Raw genomic sequence first — 15,853 nt, forward strand, 5'->3', positions numbered from 1 at the left:
CCTCCCACAGGTCACCTACCTAGGTGTGGCCTTAAAGAGACAGGCTCACTCCCTGAGTCATTAGTGCATCAACCCAATCTTCCATTTCCCTCTCCCCCATACCATAGGCAGCTTACACCTTTCTTGGGAGTTACAGGATTTTGCAAAATTTAGATCCCTAGGTATGCAGTCCCTTAGCTCCTCCTAATATTCCTATTTGCATCTTAAATAATATATGGCCACCCATTTCTCTTAGAAAACTTGCCTCCAACAGACTCTGCTCCTCTGGCTGACCACTACCTTATCTTAACCTTCTCAGGGAACTTCTCAGAGAGCATGCAGACCAGATCCTGCCCCACCCTGGGGCAGGATCTGTTTAACCAGGAGATCTTGTTCTCCTGAAGGATCTTCTGCCCTCTCCATTGGGACTTCAGTGGACCAGCCCTCATCTGGTCATTCTCATTACACCCACTTCTGTCAAACTCAATGGGATCCCCCAATGGCGGCACCTCTCAAGGAACAGTTAAAAAAATGGAGAAGGGAATTGGAGGACTCTTGAAATTGTCCAGGGAACATTTCACAGTGGTTCTCCTGGCCAATGCCCATCCTAATGCCTATGTTTCTTGCTCTCTTATTCTTAAGCTTCCTCCCTTGTATCATACTGCATGTCTGCTGTTGCTAATCAAAAGTTTAACCAGTTGTATCTCCAGGGATACCAACCTACCAGGATGCAGGAGTCTGAGGATCTTGCCCCATACAGTGCCCCCAGCCAGCAGGAAGCAGCTAAAGAGACCGATGCTTCACCCCAATTCCTAATCCCCAGCCCCTACCCTCATCATTATTAAAGAAAAAATGGTGGAATGATAGAACAATAATGTCATTTCTAAATCGGCGGCCATTTTATCCTCAGACTTCACTTGAGAAACTCCCAAGGACAGCCCCGCCCTTAACAGAAATTCCCACACTCTAAGACAGCCCCACCCCTACCAGAGACTCCCGTGCATGCACTAACTTCCTTAACGTCCCCCTTCTATAAAAGCCACGCCTGGCCCAGGTTCGCTGCTGCGCCATCTTTCTCTGGCCAGCTGGCAGTTCGAGCCTACCATTAAACTTTGCTCTTGGACGTGAGACTTTTCTCGTGAGCTTTCTTTGTGAGCGGCATTTTTCCTAACATTGTCCACAGTGGTACTGTGTGTACAAAAATGCCTTAATTATCAATAAATCAATCTGTTAGGATAACAATATCTGTTTTTAAAAAATTAAAACCAAACATGCAATTGTCATGATAAAATCATGGAATTAACTCAGGGGTTATATGCATGTAGAGTGTTGTTGAAACATATACTACAACATTTTTTAAACTTATATTTCTGGTTTTGTCCTAGAATCTTCACCTCATGACTATATGTGTTATCCCTATATTAAGAAAAACATGATTATGTATTAGTATGAATGTTTAAATGGAAATGACCTTGGAGTTGGCTAATTTATATTCTTATTGTATACAGATTTCTAATGTTTTCTATTTATGGATCATTTAAACTGCCTTCATTTGAATTAATTTACTAAATATTTCTTTAAAAAATAATTGACCAATGGGATTGAATCAATTTAAAAGGCTCTGCCCAGCACAGGAAACAATGAACGGAGTGAAAAAAAACAGCCTACAGGATGGGAGAAAATCTTTCCCAGTTATTCATCCAACAGGAGATTAATATCTAGAATATATACAATGTAAACAATTAAACACCAAAGGAGCAAATAATCTAGTCAATAAATGGGCAATGAACTGAACACACACTTCCCAATTCAAGAATGCCAGTTTGTTGCCAAGAAGTACACAAGAAATGTTCACTAACTTTAGCCAGCAGAGAAATGCAAATCAAAATTACATCAAATGCCATCTCACCCACACAGAAGCTATCATGAAGAAACAAAAACAATACCTGCTGGTAAGGTTGTGGGGGGACCTTATACAATGTTGGTGGGAGTTGAAATTACTCCAGGTGTTAAGGATATCAGGGTGGAGGTTTCCCAAAAAATTTAAAATAGAATTGCCCTGTGATGCAGCCATACCAGTCTTTTGAAGAAGATATCACAAGAATCAAAGTGAGCTTTCAACACAGATGTCAGCACAGCCATGTTTATCACAGCACTGTATACAACAGCAAAGTTATGGAACCCACCGTGGTGGCCGTCAATGGGTGAGTGGTTTGAAAATGTGATATATCCACACAATGGAGTTTTATTTGGCCATAAAAAGGCATGAAATGATATTATTTGCAAGACAATATTTCATCATGTTAAGCAAAGTAAGTCAGACTCAGAAACACAAATCATTGAATATTTTCTCTCCCAGGTGGAATTTAGGGGAAAAACATCATGAATGTAACAGGGGAATGTTAGAGATGTGGAAGGGGATGAGGTGTAGGAGGGGGGATATACAGGTGGTAATAGAGGTGAATATGATAAAAGTATTTTATATGCATGCAGGAAAATAACCCAATGAAACCCATTACTTCATAACATTTATACATGGTAATTAAAAGCCAATAAAAGTGAGGGGGTGGAGGGGCGAGGGAGGGAGAATGGGAAGGTGGGAGAAATGACCCAAACAATGTATGTACATATGAATAAATGAAAAAATAAACAAAAAAAGCCAATTAGGAAACAGTAACATAATTAGAAAAATTTCCCAAATATTAGAAACTAAATAAAATACGTCAAAATAATCAAGTCAAGTGAAAAAGTACAGTAGACTAAATATTTTAATTAAATGGTAACAAAAATAAATGATACCCAAATCTACAGAATGTTTGGAGGAAAATTTATCATTTTAAATGCTTATATTAATAAAAAGCTACAAGATTGTAGAACAACTATTTAGATATGAAGTAAGATTCACACATTGCTATTTTCTACATTAAGACAGAACACAAACAAACAGAATGCGTTCCTAAAGTGACCTTTGGGGACTAACCCTAAGGATCACAACTAGGCAGCAGTCCTCATGGCTGCCCCAGTCTCCAGGAAAGGGATCTATTTGTTAGTTCCCAGTCATCCATGCTTGACCAGAGACAGCCACGTGTCCCATCCTTAATGTTCTGCTCCAGGAGAAAAGGCCGTTCCCTTCTCAGCCTAGCTGTGAATTTCCCATCATCCAGGTCCAGAAGGGAACCAGCCGATATAGGAATTCTGTGACAGTGCCCAACAGCAGACAGCATCCAGGTAAGTGGGGCTGGGAGAGCAAATGAGAGACGATTTCCTCCAACAATAGACAGATTCTCATGCACATTGAACAGATGAGCTGTGCACTGGGAACAGAACAGTCCATCTCCAGGATGGAAACAGGAAAGTGGGCAGTGGAAAGAGGAGAGGATAACTAGGTTTAGCAGTGCTATGACCAGTGGCTGGAGGCTGTTCAGAAGCCTGGGTGAGCTCAGAACCAAGAGCCCCACTTCCTGCAAACCCAACAGAGACAATCCTCTGTCAGACATGCAAGTGGACTCATGTCATCTTGGTTCTAGTTGACTCCGTGTCCTCCGAAAGTGATCCACGATCACATAATAAAGGTGACACAGAGCTCAGCTACTTGGTGCCAGCCTGAACCTCAAGAGGGATGCTGGCTGCACTGGAGTCCTCAGCCTTTTTTCATGGTGCAGGGACCCAAACACTCAGGGAAGCAGTTATGTCAGATGTGGAAACACGCTGACACCCTAGCATGACTGACCACGGATCAATGCATGAAAGCAGACATCAACTGATTTCAGTTATATGAGCTAATGTCATTGTCACAGTTGTGCTAGAAGTACTCTCTCCCTCAGGAAGCTGCAGGGAAAGCTGAATTCTATTTCACAGATTGCCTGATGAAAATCTAATCAGACCAACTGCATTCCCTACCACAATTCAGTGGTTTTCTTCAGAAGCTCAATGTCTTGAGATTAAACTGTGGAATAGTGATATTTTATCTACCAACTGACCTTCCTAGACAGCCAAGCTCTCAATGCAAATGCTCTAGGAGAAGAATGTGGGAAAATACCAACTTGTTCTCAACGCATGGCCTTTGTAGCAGTTAGAACCCACTGGAACACATGCCCTGACATCCCTATCACACCCCTTTCCCTCTGCTTCTGCTATGAAACTGTCTGTCCTGAAGACCATAATATTCTTATCTACAGTCAATGAACTCTCTTATTTCTGTGACTACATACCCCCCAGTGCCTGCCAAAGCCTTCAACATATACGGTCCACATTAACTGTGTTTCCTCAGGAGCAATGTCTACCTTCCTTCTTGACCTGCTCTACTTTGACAATGGGAGTGAATCCAGATAAAAACTGAATTCAAATCTCAGCACTTCTCTTCAATTTCATTCATTCAACTCTCACTCTCATGGACTCCTCACTAATTCCATAATATGTACATCCTATAACCAATCCATCCCTCAAAAGCATCTGCTACAATATCCTCTGCCAAACAATCAGGCCACCTCACATAGCAGTAGGTGGTCTTTCTCTATCCTCTCTCTTGGACCTTTGATCTCCCAGGAATCACATCTCCTTTCCTTCCCACTTGACACCATGAGTTCTCCCAGGGACCCTACAGTCAGTGTTTTACTTGACCACCACATACACACACCTACGGTGTTTTGTTTTGTTTTGTTTTTTGTCCTGGATTACCTTTTGGATAAACCACATGAAAGTCCTCTTTATCAATCTGTAAATCCATTTCAACACAGAAAAAAAATCAGCTCCCATAGGTATCTGCCTTTCCTCTTCTAATGGCAGCAAGGAAGGGGGATGCTATACACAACTACTGACCAGCAGCTCAGGTCAGCAGACCACGAGCTGTGAGCTATAGTGACCACATCTTTATGACAAAGTGCTGTGGACAAATCACCAAAGAAGTTTAGTAAAGCCCCTGAATGTTCCAAATTCTGAGAAAACAGAAAAGCCACCGACAAAAATCTCCAGGAATGTAGTTGGCATCTGATACCTCATTTGCTAAGTGGCCAAACCTTCAATAAGGGGTAGCTAATCAAAAGATAGCATACAGAACAAAACACCTGAGCTGATTGGGAACTCTAATATTCATTGTCTGTGAATTGATATAAACAGTCTCACTGACAAATCCCTTGTTTCTTCATCTGTAAAGTGAGCTGTTAAAAGCCATATTTTTACACTAAGTTATACATTTCATAAGAAAGTTCTTACATATATTATTCATCAAATAAGAATAGAGAAAACAAACCATAGCCATTTGAAAGTCAGCGGTTTAAATTACCAGGCTTTTCTGTAGATTGTATAAGAAAATAATCCAGATATTTTCAACCAATGTGTAATCTCTTCTAAAGTATATAAAATTTTATAGATTTATAAACTGATAAAAATAAAAAACATTTGCCTAATGATCTTACTGTATGATGATACTTTCTTCCCCACAGACATGGATGGGAACAATCAGACTACAATCACAGAGTTCCTCCTCCTGGGACTCTCTGGAAAGGCAGAGCAGGAAGAGGTTCTCTTTGGGCTGTTCTTGGGGATGTATCTGGTTACCATCATCGGGAACTTTCTCATCATTTTGGCCATCAGCTGTGACCCTCATCTCCACGCACCCATGTATTTCTTCCTAGCCAATCTCTCCAGTGTTGACATCTGCTTCAGTCTCTGCCCACAAGATGCTGGTGAATCACATAGTGGGCACCAGGTCCATCTCTTACATGGAGTGTGTGATTCAGATCTACTTCTTCATCACTTTCGCCAACATGGACCAGTTCCTCCTGAGTGTCATGGCCTATGACCGCTACATAGACATCTGTTGTTCACTTCACTACATAATGATCACGAGGCCCAGATTCTGTGTCCTTCTAGTGGCCATTTCATGGATCATTACAAACCTACATGCTCTTTTACATACTCTTCTCATGGTTCAATTTACCTTTTGTTCCCACAATGCCGTGCACCAATTCTTCTGTAAGCCCTACCCTATTCTAAAGCTCTCTTGTTCTGATACTTTATCAATGACCTGATGGTCTTCACTGTGGGTGGAGTGATATTTCTGACACCATTCACATGCATCATTGATTCTTATGTCTACATCTTCTCTAATGTACTGAAGCTGCCATCTGTCCATGATAAGCCCTGTCCACATGTGGGTCTCACCTCACTGTGGTTTCCCTCTTCTATGGGGCAATCCTGGGCATCTATATGTGCCCTTCATCCTCCTACTCAGTACAGGACACACTGTGGCCACTGTCATATTCACAATGGGGACACCTTTGGTCAATCCCTTCATCTGCAGCTGAGGAACTGTGACATGAAAGGAGCAGTAAGGAAGGTAGTTCTCAGATTCTAGAATTAGAAAATTTATGAGATAAGACTTCTAACTTCATGTACCACCTCTTTTTCATTGTAATGAGAAAAAGTGAAGTTCAGATAGGTGCAAAACAAACCTATAACTATTACTGTAATTAGTGATTTGTGGTCATGACCATGCTTTTATATTTGAGACTGACGGTTGCTGATAGTCATAAAACTTGTAATTCTTTTATGTAAAAATGGCTGATTTTCAAACCTCAATAGTGTCAACAAATAAACACATAAAAGTAGCTGATTTTGATATACTCATTTACAGACAAGAACAACTGAGGGTCAGAAATATTTAAGTCTATTTTTTTAAATGACTCTAGAAGACCAATAAAGAAGTGGTGACTACAATGCTCTGGAATTTCATAGGAATTTAGAGTTGACACTCCTCAGAATCACTTGCCCTGATGGTCTCAGATGAGGAATTGCTATAGTTTTCATGACTCACACACAGAAATGTTCTCTTGCCTTAGGACATAAACCAGTAGCTATTGATTTCAGAACGGTCCTATCTATTCTGAATGTCTCTTGTCATTGTCATGTTAGGTGATTCTTTCTCTGTCCCAGGTTTAAGTCCCCCTATACATTGCTGGCCCATTCTTCCACCTAACCTTTTGGTATTTTATTACTCAGCATGGGTACTGGTCAGGGATGGTGTATCAGGGAGATAAAACTTAAAGAATCTAAACATTAAAAAGATCACTTAGCACTGAGAAAAAGCTAACCAATGAAATAGTATGTAACCATATATGGATCTATAGCAGGGAGGAGGGCCAGAAGAGAAACAGACAGGCTGTGTTCTGATAATAAGGCAGGGAGAGGGGTGGCAAAGCAGAGAGATAAAACTTAAAGAATTGAAACATGAAGAAGATCACATAGTACTGGAGGAATGGAATAGCCAATGAAGTCACATGCAGCCATATATGGGTTGAGCTTTGCTCTTTGCTTCTGTAACCTGCTTGCAAGGGTATATAAGGTGAGACCTCTTTGTTCTTGGGGCTCAGCCTTTGGATGCAAGTCCACTGGGTCTGTGTTGGCACAATGAAATGTTGCTTCCTGCTAAACTGCCACAGTGTACCATATCTCAGCTTTGAGATTCCTGCAACAGATTCAACCTTGCTTCTTGCTTCTATAACCTGCCTAGAATGATACATAAGGCAAGGCCCCTTTGTTCTCGGGGCTCAGCCTTTGGCTGTGAATCCCCTGACATGTTAATAAATATTGCTTCCTGAAAAGCCTTCATGTCCTGTTTCCCCGTTCTCGAGTATCCCACAACAATGGGAACCAGACTCTTGTATGGTAGATGTTCTTCCCATGGATCTCTTGGTGTCTCTTCAATTTCACATTGGCTACAAGAAGCAGTGATTCCTTAAATCTTAAGTGTTTATGGTTGCTAATGAAGAGGAAGATAGCCTTGAAACAGGGTTGTAAAACATGGTAAACTGTCAATTAAAAGCTGTAACCTCAGACAGAGCTGTGAGGAATTGCTCATTAGAGCCATGCAAAAGTTTGGGACCAAGATGAAAGGCACCATGCAGAGATAAGCACCCATTCCTGCCTTCCTTTGTCTCCACTTGTAAATAAACTTTCCAAAGCAGGCCTCCCCTGCTGTTCTTATCTAAACCTTAGGTTTCTAACCCACTACTAGCCCTACTTTATGGGAGAGCACATTCCTTGTAACCTGATACCCTGCACTGCCTTTTAAATATCCTGTAAATCCTTTGTTCGGGGCTCAGACACAGGTACACGTCTGGGCCCGCTAGCGTAAAAATTAAAATCTGAGTTCTCCACTCCTCCGAGTGTTGCTTGGTTTCTCCTCTGATTATATTGCCACAACACTATAGCACCTTAGGGACATAATGTCATAATTAATGGCAGGATTCCAATTGGAACCCAGGACTTCTGATTCAGAGTACTGAGTCAGTTCCACTCAAGTATTGAGGAGTTTTGAGCTGAAGATAGCTAAGAAGCAGGAGCTCTCTCTGCCTTTCCCTCTGTTTGCCTGATGGTAGGACAGATTCACACAAAAGGACTTTCTGTCTTTGCCTCCTAAAGTACCAGGTTTAAAACCCCTCTTATTGCAGAAGGTACTGTTCAGATCAGATCTTTCAGCAGCAAACACCAGAAGAATCTAGAGTAGGCATTGCCAATTTTCCAGAGTTTTGCCACCTCTGAAGTGGAAATTTCTCTTCTTTTTCTCTCTTTCTTTCTTTTAATAGTGCTGGGGTTGATCTGAGGGCATTGTGCTTGTGAGGCAGGTCCTCTATCACATGAACCATGCTCCAGGCCTTCAAGTGGAAATTTCCTAACCTTTGTCTAGGGTCTCTTAAGTTTTATGGTGCTTTGTTAAAATACTTTTGAGAATGGAAGCCCAAGCCACAGCTCTGAGAACCTTTACTGCTCTGAGAGAATTGTTTCTCTCTGATATTGTGGGTGTGTAAAAGCTTGTGCTTCTCTCATGTTGATCTGCCTTTTGTTAATGGGAATCTGTCTCTGCTGAGAACATATGTGAATTAGGAAAAGAAATCCTATTTTTCTCCCCTGCATAGGAAAAATGAGAGGTGATCTTAGAACCAAAAATCACTGAAATTTATAATCTAAGGAGCTGAGTACTGACAAGGTGACTCCTGATGTGGATTCACTGAATTCTGGGACCCACAGATTTAGAAAGGTTGAATAAAAAGAACCATGGTCTGAAGCAAAGGTTTGTGCTTGTTTGGTTGGTTGGTTGGCTGTGAAGGATTTTCTCTATGTTGCCTATGCTAGACTCAAGTGCATGGACTCGAGTGATTTTCCTACTTCATCTCCTAAACAGCATGGTGTCACCTGCCTGGGACAGAGGTTCCTTTGTTGAGTTGGTGTCTCCCTAAACTCTCACTGGAAAATTGAGTATGAGAAGTGGGAGGATAGAGGGGAGTTGATGAATTTGTTAGTGTACAAAGCAAAAAGGAAAATTACTCTCCATCCTCAAGCTCCCAAATTCATCTTGGAAATTCATTTTTCACCATCACATGGACCTGCTTAAAAGGAGAAAGATACCCCTACAAAGTCACCAGCAGGTGTGAGCAAAACAAGGAAAGGCCTCTCTGTCTTGTATGGCCAGCCCTTGGTCTGCACAGTTTTGTGCTGGCCAAATCCACATGAGCCTCATGTATTTCACCCTCTCACTGCTAAGCACCCCCTTGCCCTACATCTCTCTGGCTCCTGAACCACTTCTCATGGGCCACCCTCACATCAGGGGCAAGTACAGAGTGTGGGAAAGATTTCACCATGAGCCACATCCAGTCACCTGGTTATGGCTCTCTGCATATGAGGCACTCACAGGGCTTGAAGTGGTCATCTATTACAGCAAAGCACTACGCAGGATCTCTAGTGCCATCTCCCCTAGAAACAGACACAGGGTTAGACTAGCAGCATCCTCTCTGGGGACAGCCAGAAAACCAGGGCAGGGTTTGGTGATTTGGCCCCCAGGGCCTGAGTGAGCAGAGGCAGGCCTGTGCCAGGAGCCTCCTTTCCCACAGCCTGGACTCCTGGGGGCAGCACACCTTTCTCACCACTGGCAATTTCCATCTACTAGTAATTGGCCATGGGGGGAGAAACTCTTTAGAAGCCAATTAAAACAACTTAGAGACAAAGTTTCACTTAAGTTCAGTGAATGATGAAATACAGTTATCACTTATCTCTGCACAATCCCCCAGACTCTGCTTCCTCCAGAGTAGCCAGGGACTGCCCAGACTATTGAAGGATGGAATGAAGGCAATCCACATGTTCCTCAAATATGGTGATTAGCCAGGAAAAAATGCTTCCTTTCCTTCCCAAGGAACACCTATTTGTACCAAAATCTTTGCATCAAAACATACTCCTCCCACTGGCATTACAAAAAAAAAAAAAACCTGCCGTCCAAGCCAACTCAGGGGACTACTGGTTTCCAGGTCCTGCTCCATGCGGCCTTTCCTTTCTCTTGTCTACAAATAAAACTTCCCTGATTTTTACTGCTCAAGTTTATGCCTTTGATATCTATCTATACACAGAAAAGAGGACCCACACCACCCCCAAACCCCAGCTTATTAATCATGGTCATTGGAGTTTCATTTAACCATTCCCTTTCTACTTGAAATTCAAGTTTCTATTTTAAGGCCAGGCCTACAGTGCAGCTCAGAATGTCTCTTAGGAGCTGAGCAGGCTCCTCCTGCCATTCTCTGGTCAATGCAACCTTCCAGAGATTGTTGTTTTTCCTGTGATTTCTGTCTCCTGCTGCTTCAGGCAGGAGCTAAACTTTACAGTTCTTTATCTCTCACAAGGTCAATGGACTTTCAGCAGACTTTGCCTCAAGGATATTGAAAACTGGCTTAATCTACTGGAGATCTGGAGTACTACTAAGCCAGGTCTGTAGGCTAAACATTCCAGTGTGAGTTTGAGTGTGCTTCTGAGCCTGTTTTCAAACAGGTCATATCTAGTACTTATTTGCTCTGTACTCCATGCTTATTGTGTTGTGGTGGAAAATTCCCAACCGGACTCCTTGAAAAAATGACTGACTTTACGCCTGGTGCATCTTTGAGTATAGATCATAAGGAAGTGTCAAAAAAGAAGAGAAAGGAAAAAAAGAAAAGAAAGGAGGTTTTAGACCTCAGGCCCAAATTTCTGGATTCCATAGGTCAGGTCCAGTCACTCACCCCAACATGTCAAATAAAAGATAAGTTACACTGGGCACCGGTAGCTCACACCTATAATCCTAGCTACTCAGGAGGCAGAGATCAGGAGGATTGCAGTTCAAAGTCAGCCTAGGCAAATAGCTTGCAAGACCCTGTCTCAAAAATACCAAACACAAAATTGGGCTGGTGGAGTGGCTCAAGAGGTAGAGCGCCTGCCTAGCAAGTGTGAGGCACTGCATTCAAATCCCAGTACCACATACACACAAAAGAAGACAACTTATGGTGAAGAGCAGAGAATACAAGTTTGTTGAATAGCACTGGGATCCATGGGAAGAAGAAATGTATTTGAAGTCATCTTCATTCATCTTCCCCAAGCAGACATTTGCCTTAGGTTTAAATATGAGGAGGAATTGGGGGAGAGGGTGAGAGGTGTTTAAAAGCTGCTTTACTAAGAAACACTGTCTCCTTACTTGGGCCCACAAATTAACTGAAGGCAAGATAAACGCTAGGCATCTGAGCCTCCACTTTGTGTTCTGAGTTATTCTCTCCTGCTGCTACTTTGGAATCTAGGAAGGTCAGGGATGATTACGCATACATCTCCCCTTGCTGGGAAGCCCAAGGTTAACACATTTTTTTCAAGGGAACCAAGCAATCTTCAGCACACTGCTCATCCCCCTATCTCTCTCTAACTGCTGGGAAGTACTCCTTCCCAACCAAGACATACAACTTCAGAGACAAGGTGCCAGCAAATTTGTAAATAAGAAACCAAGGCTATCATCTGGTCTGGGACAGACACTTCATCACGTATCCTAAAACTGAGCTTCTCCTTAAATAACCAACATTCTCTCAAAAGTAGGACTGTAGCTTTGAGGCAATAACTCCTGCAGCCTGCATTTTGCCTGGAAACTTAATAAACCCTATTTCCTTTTCCTCAAAACCCTGCTCTTGTTATTTATGAACTGGCATTGAGTTCAGAAGACCAAATTTCCAGTAACATGCCTAATTATAAACGGTTCCAGTGATGGGTATGTTCCTGTGGTTGATCATAGGTCACAGGCAGAAGTCACAGGTGGTCTGACAGCTCAGTGTCTAGGATTGGTCAGGTGGGGCCTTGTTATAATAAGAGTCATTGATGCCTGACAGGTGTTCCAGTCCTTCCTGGATTCCAAAATGACTGAAAAGCTACAGTAGGAGAGAACGACTCAGAGCAAAGGACACAGATGCATAATGGAGGCTGGGATGCCTAGCTTTTATCCTGTCTTCAATTAATTTACAGGCCCAAGTAAGGAGTCAGTGTTTCTCAGCAAAAGTAGCTAGTAAGCACCTGTTATAGAAGGAAGGAAGGGAGGAAGAAGGGAAGGGAGGGAAGGAGGGAGGAAGGAAAGGAAGACAGGAGGGAGAGGGAATGGGGCATGCCAATGAGACACATCAGCCAACCTGAATGAGCTCCCTTAATCAATCAACCCTATATACAAATAATTGTAGTACTACAAGTTTCACATCCCTAATCAGAAATACAAAATCAAAGACATTCCAAAAACTACCATAAAGGTTGGGCATCAATTTTCATAGAAACAGATATTTATGTCTATTTACATATAAATACATATTATAAAATTCTCATAATCAAACCAGCTAGTTATCAAAAGGTTCAGCAGATCTGAGGAGAAAGTCCAGACACAGGGTGCAAATGCAAAATGGTGGGGTGGGAACCTACAGGGTTGACCCCTACTCAGAACAACGAATAAGACAGAAAAACCATCATCATCATCTATTTCAGAACTCTGGACCCTGCTGAAGACTTCCAAAATCCAGAGAGTACTTGATGAAGGAGGCATCCACAGATCTTTGGTGAGAGTGTGGCTTGTATAAACCGCCTGCTTTATCCATCGCTCAAACTCTGCGCCTATGGGAACAGCAGCCGTATTTCTAGAGTGGCTGGTGTCAGAGAGGGCCATGGCGGTGGTGTGCTCCCGGAACGTCTTGCTGAACGTTTGGCTGCTCTTGGAGACACGTGAGAGAACGGCCCTGACGTCTACCCTCCCATGGCCATGCAGGCCACAGAGGCTTCTTCCAGTGCCATTTGTAAGGAGATATAAAGAGAAGTTTTTCCCTTTATTTACCCTTCTCCCCTTTTCTGGAGCCAGATATTTAAGGAAATGTTTGTCAGGTCACTGTCTAACTCCATACAAAATGAAACAGAAACTTCAGGGACTGCATATAACAAGGAATATACACTTTGCAAAAATAATTTGGAAAAGTCACAAATGGAGAGGTCCATTCCAAAACAAGCAGAAGTATCAACAATGCCCAAAAGGAGGGAGAATTAGGATTATAGAGTTTACAAGATATAATATTCTGAAAACAGATTTTTTCAATGAAAAAAAACAGAAGGCATACACAAAAAGAAAATACAGACCTTTCACAACAACAAAAAATATGATAGAAACCATTCCTTAGAAGCCCAGACACTTGAATTGCAAGTCAAAAATGTCAGACAACTATCTTAAATATGTTCATGAGCTGAAGGAATTCATCCAGGGGTAAAATGATGGCATGGAAGGTAGCCAGCAGAGAAAACCATTTTCAGTCTTGAGGGCCACCACACGGGCTGGCCCAGTGTACAGACACAAATATGTCTGCCTCCCCCTGCACCAAGAAAACTTAACAGCTAAGCAAGCTGATTGAAGGTTCCCACATGTGGCCCTGGCCCAGTGCATGGCTGAAGCCTGGGTCTCTACCCAAAACAGGGAAAGGTGCGGAAGTAAGCAAGCCAACTTGCTAGAGACCTAAACCTACTGCCCAATCCAGGGGTATATGTGTATACACAAATGACAGGAACTACTTGCCCCTCACTCTCCAAATGAGACATTAAACTGGAAATTGCGGGGTGGAGCTCACCATGAACAAGTCAGAGCAGCACTGGATTCCCTGAATATGGAAGAACGTGGCAGAGTGATATTTGACCCACAATCTGTGCTTGGAGACCCTGCCATCCATCCCCCGCTGCTACCTCACACTCCTGGGACTGCCCCACTGAGCCCCAACAAAGCAGCCCAGCCCCTGGAATTGCTACTATTCCACAGGACCTGCCCTATCTCACCCCAGCAACTGCCTGTGGTCCAGAGCCTTCCTCCCAAGCCGAACCTGGTCAATCTAGGTCCCTGAGGGGATATGTAAGTAAACACAACAGGAGAACTGCAGACACAAAGCTGAGGACAAGAGATTACAGGGAGCATCCATTGTACTGATAGGGCCCAGCAAACATACACTCTTCACCTTAATAAGGATCAAAAACTACAAAAACAACGAAATGGTAAGAATTACTACATCCCTTCCAACATTAACACTGAATGCTAATGATTTTAATTCTCCAATCACAAGACATAGAATGGCGAGTTAGATTAAAAACCAAGACCCAACCAGTATTTTGCCTATAAGAAACATGTCTCCCTAACCAAAAAAAAAAAAAAAAAAATAATAATAATAATTGGCCTAGGGTGAAAGGGTAGAAAAAGACTTTCCAAGAAAATGAGCACTGAAAGCAGGCAGTGATAGTTATACATTTCTGATAAAGTAAACTTCAAACCAAAATTAGTCAGAAGAGATAAAGAAAGTCACTTCAAATTAATAAAAGGAAACATTCTCAGAGGAAATAACATTTGCTAACATATATGCACTAAATGTGAGCACACCCAACTTCATTAAACAAACACTAGTGAACTTAAAAGCATAGATACATTCCAACACAATGATAGTTGGACATTTCAATACCCCACTCCCACCAACAGATAGTTCATTCAGACAAAAAAATCAACAAAGAAGCCTTGGAATAAAATGATACTATAGACCAAATGGACTTAACAGACATCCATAGATACACAATATACATTCTCATCAGCATTCCATGAAACTTTCTCCAAAATAGATCATATTTTAGGATACAAAGAAAGTCTTAGTAAATACAAGAAAATTGAAATAACTCCCTATATTCCATCAGACCATAATGATAAAACTAGAACTCAACAGCAAAAGAAACAACAGAAAATATTCAAACACATGGAGACTGAACATAACACTGTTGAATGAGCACTGGGTCATTGAAAAAATAAGGGAGGAAATCCAAAAGTTCCTAGAACTACTGAAAATGAAAACACAACCTCCAGAACCTTTGAGATACAGCAAAAGTAGTGCTAAGAGGAAAGTTTATAGTTATGACTATCTACGTTAAAAAAAACAAACAAACAGATTTCAAATAAATAGCCTAATGAACAAGGCTACAAAACAAGGACTAACCAAACACAACAGAGACAATGGAAAGAAATAACAAATATTAGAACAGAAATTAATGAAATACAGAACAAAAAAACTATACAAAGAATCCATAAAACAAAAAGTTGGTTCTTTAAAAAGATAAGTAAGATTGATAAACACTTAAACAATCTGACTAAATGAAAGAGGGAAAAGACTCAAAATAATAAATTAGAGATAAAAAGGGGGATATTATAACAAATATCAATAATATCCAGAGGATCATAAGGGAATACTTCAAAAACCTATACTCAAATATACTGGAGAATGTGAAAGAAATAAATTTCTAGACACATTTGACCAACCAAAATTGAACCAAGGGTATAAAAGTCACCTAAATAGATCTATAACAAGCAATGAGACTGAAGTAGCAATACAGTCTGTCAACAAAGAAAAGCCCAAGATCCAATGGATTCTCTACCAGACCTTTAAAGAATTAATTTTTCTCAAACTTTTCCATGAAATAGAAAGGGAAGGAGCAGTACCAAACTCATTCTATGAAACTAGTATTACATTCACTCCAAAACCAGACAAGGACACAACAA

At 41.5% G+C, this 15,853-nt stretch overlaps 1 long non-coding RNA gene and 1 pseudogene across 1 annotated transcript in view; one reads left to right on the forward strand and one right to left on the reverse strand.

Moving 5' to 3' along the window:
• Positions 1-15,853, reverse strand: part of LOC141417870 (uncharacterized) — a 90,673-nt gene that overhangs the window by 47,084 nt on the left and 27,736 nt on the right. The gene's annotated exons all lie outside the window — the stretch shown is intronic.
• On the forward strand, positions 2,044-6,284 carry LOC109697120 (olfactory receptor 1F1-like; annotated as a pseudogene).

This window comes from Castor canadensis, chromosome 16, assembly GCF_047511655.1.
Source record: "Castor canadensis chromosome 16, mCasCan1.hap1v2, whole genome shotgun sequence".
Lineage (NCBI taxonomy): Eukaryota > Metazoa > Chordata > Mammalia > Rodentia > Castoridae > Castor > Castor canadensis.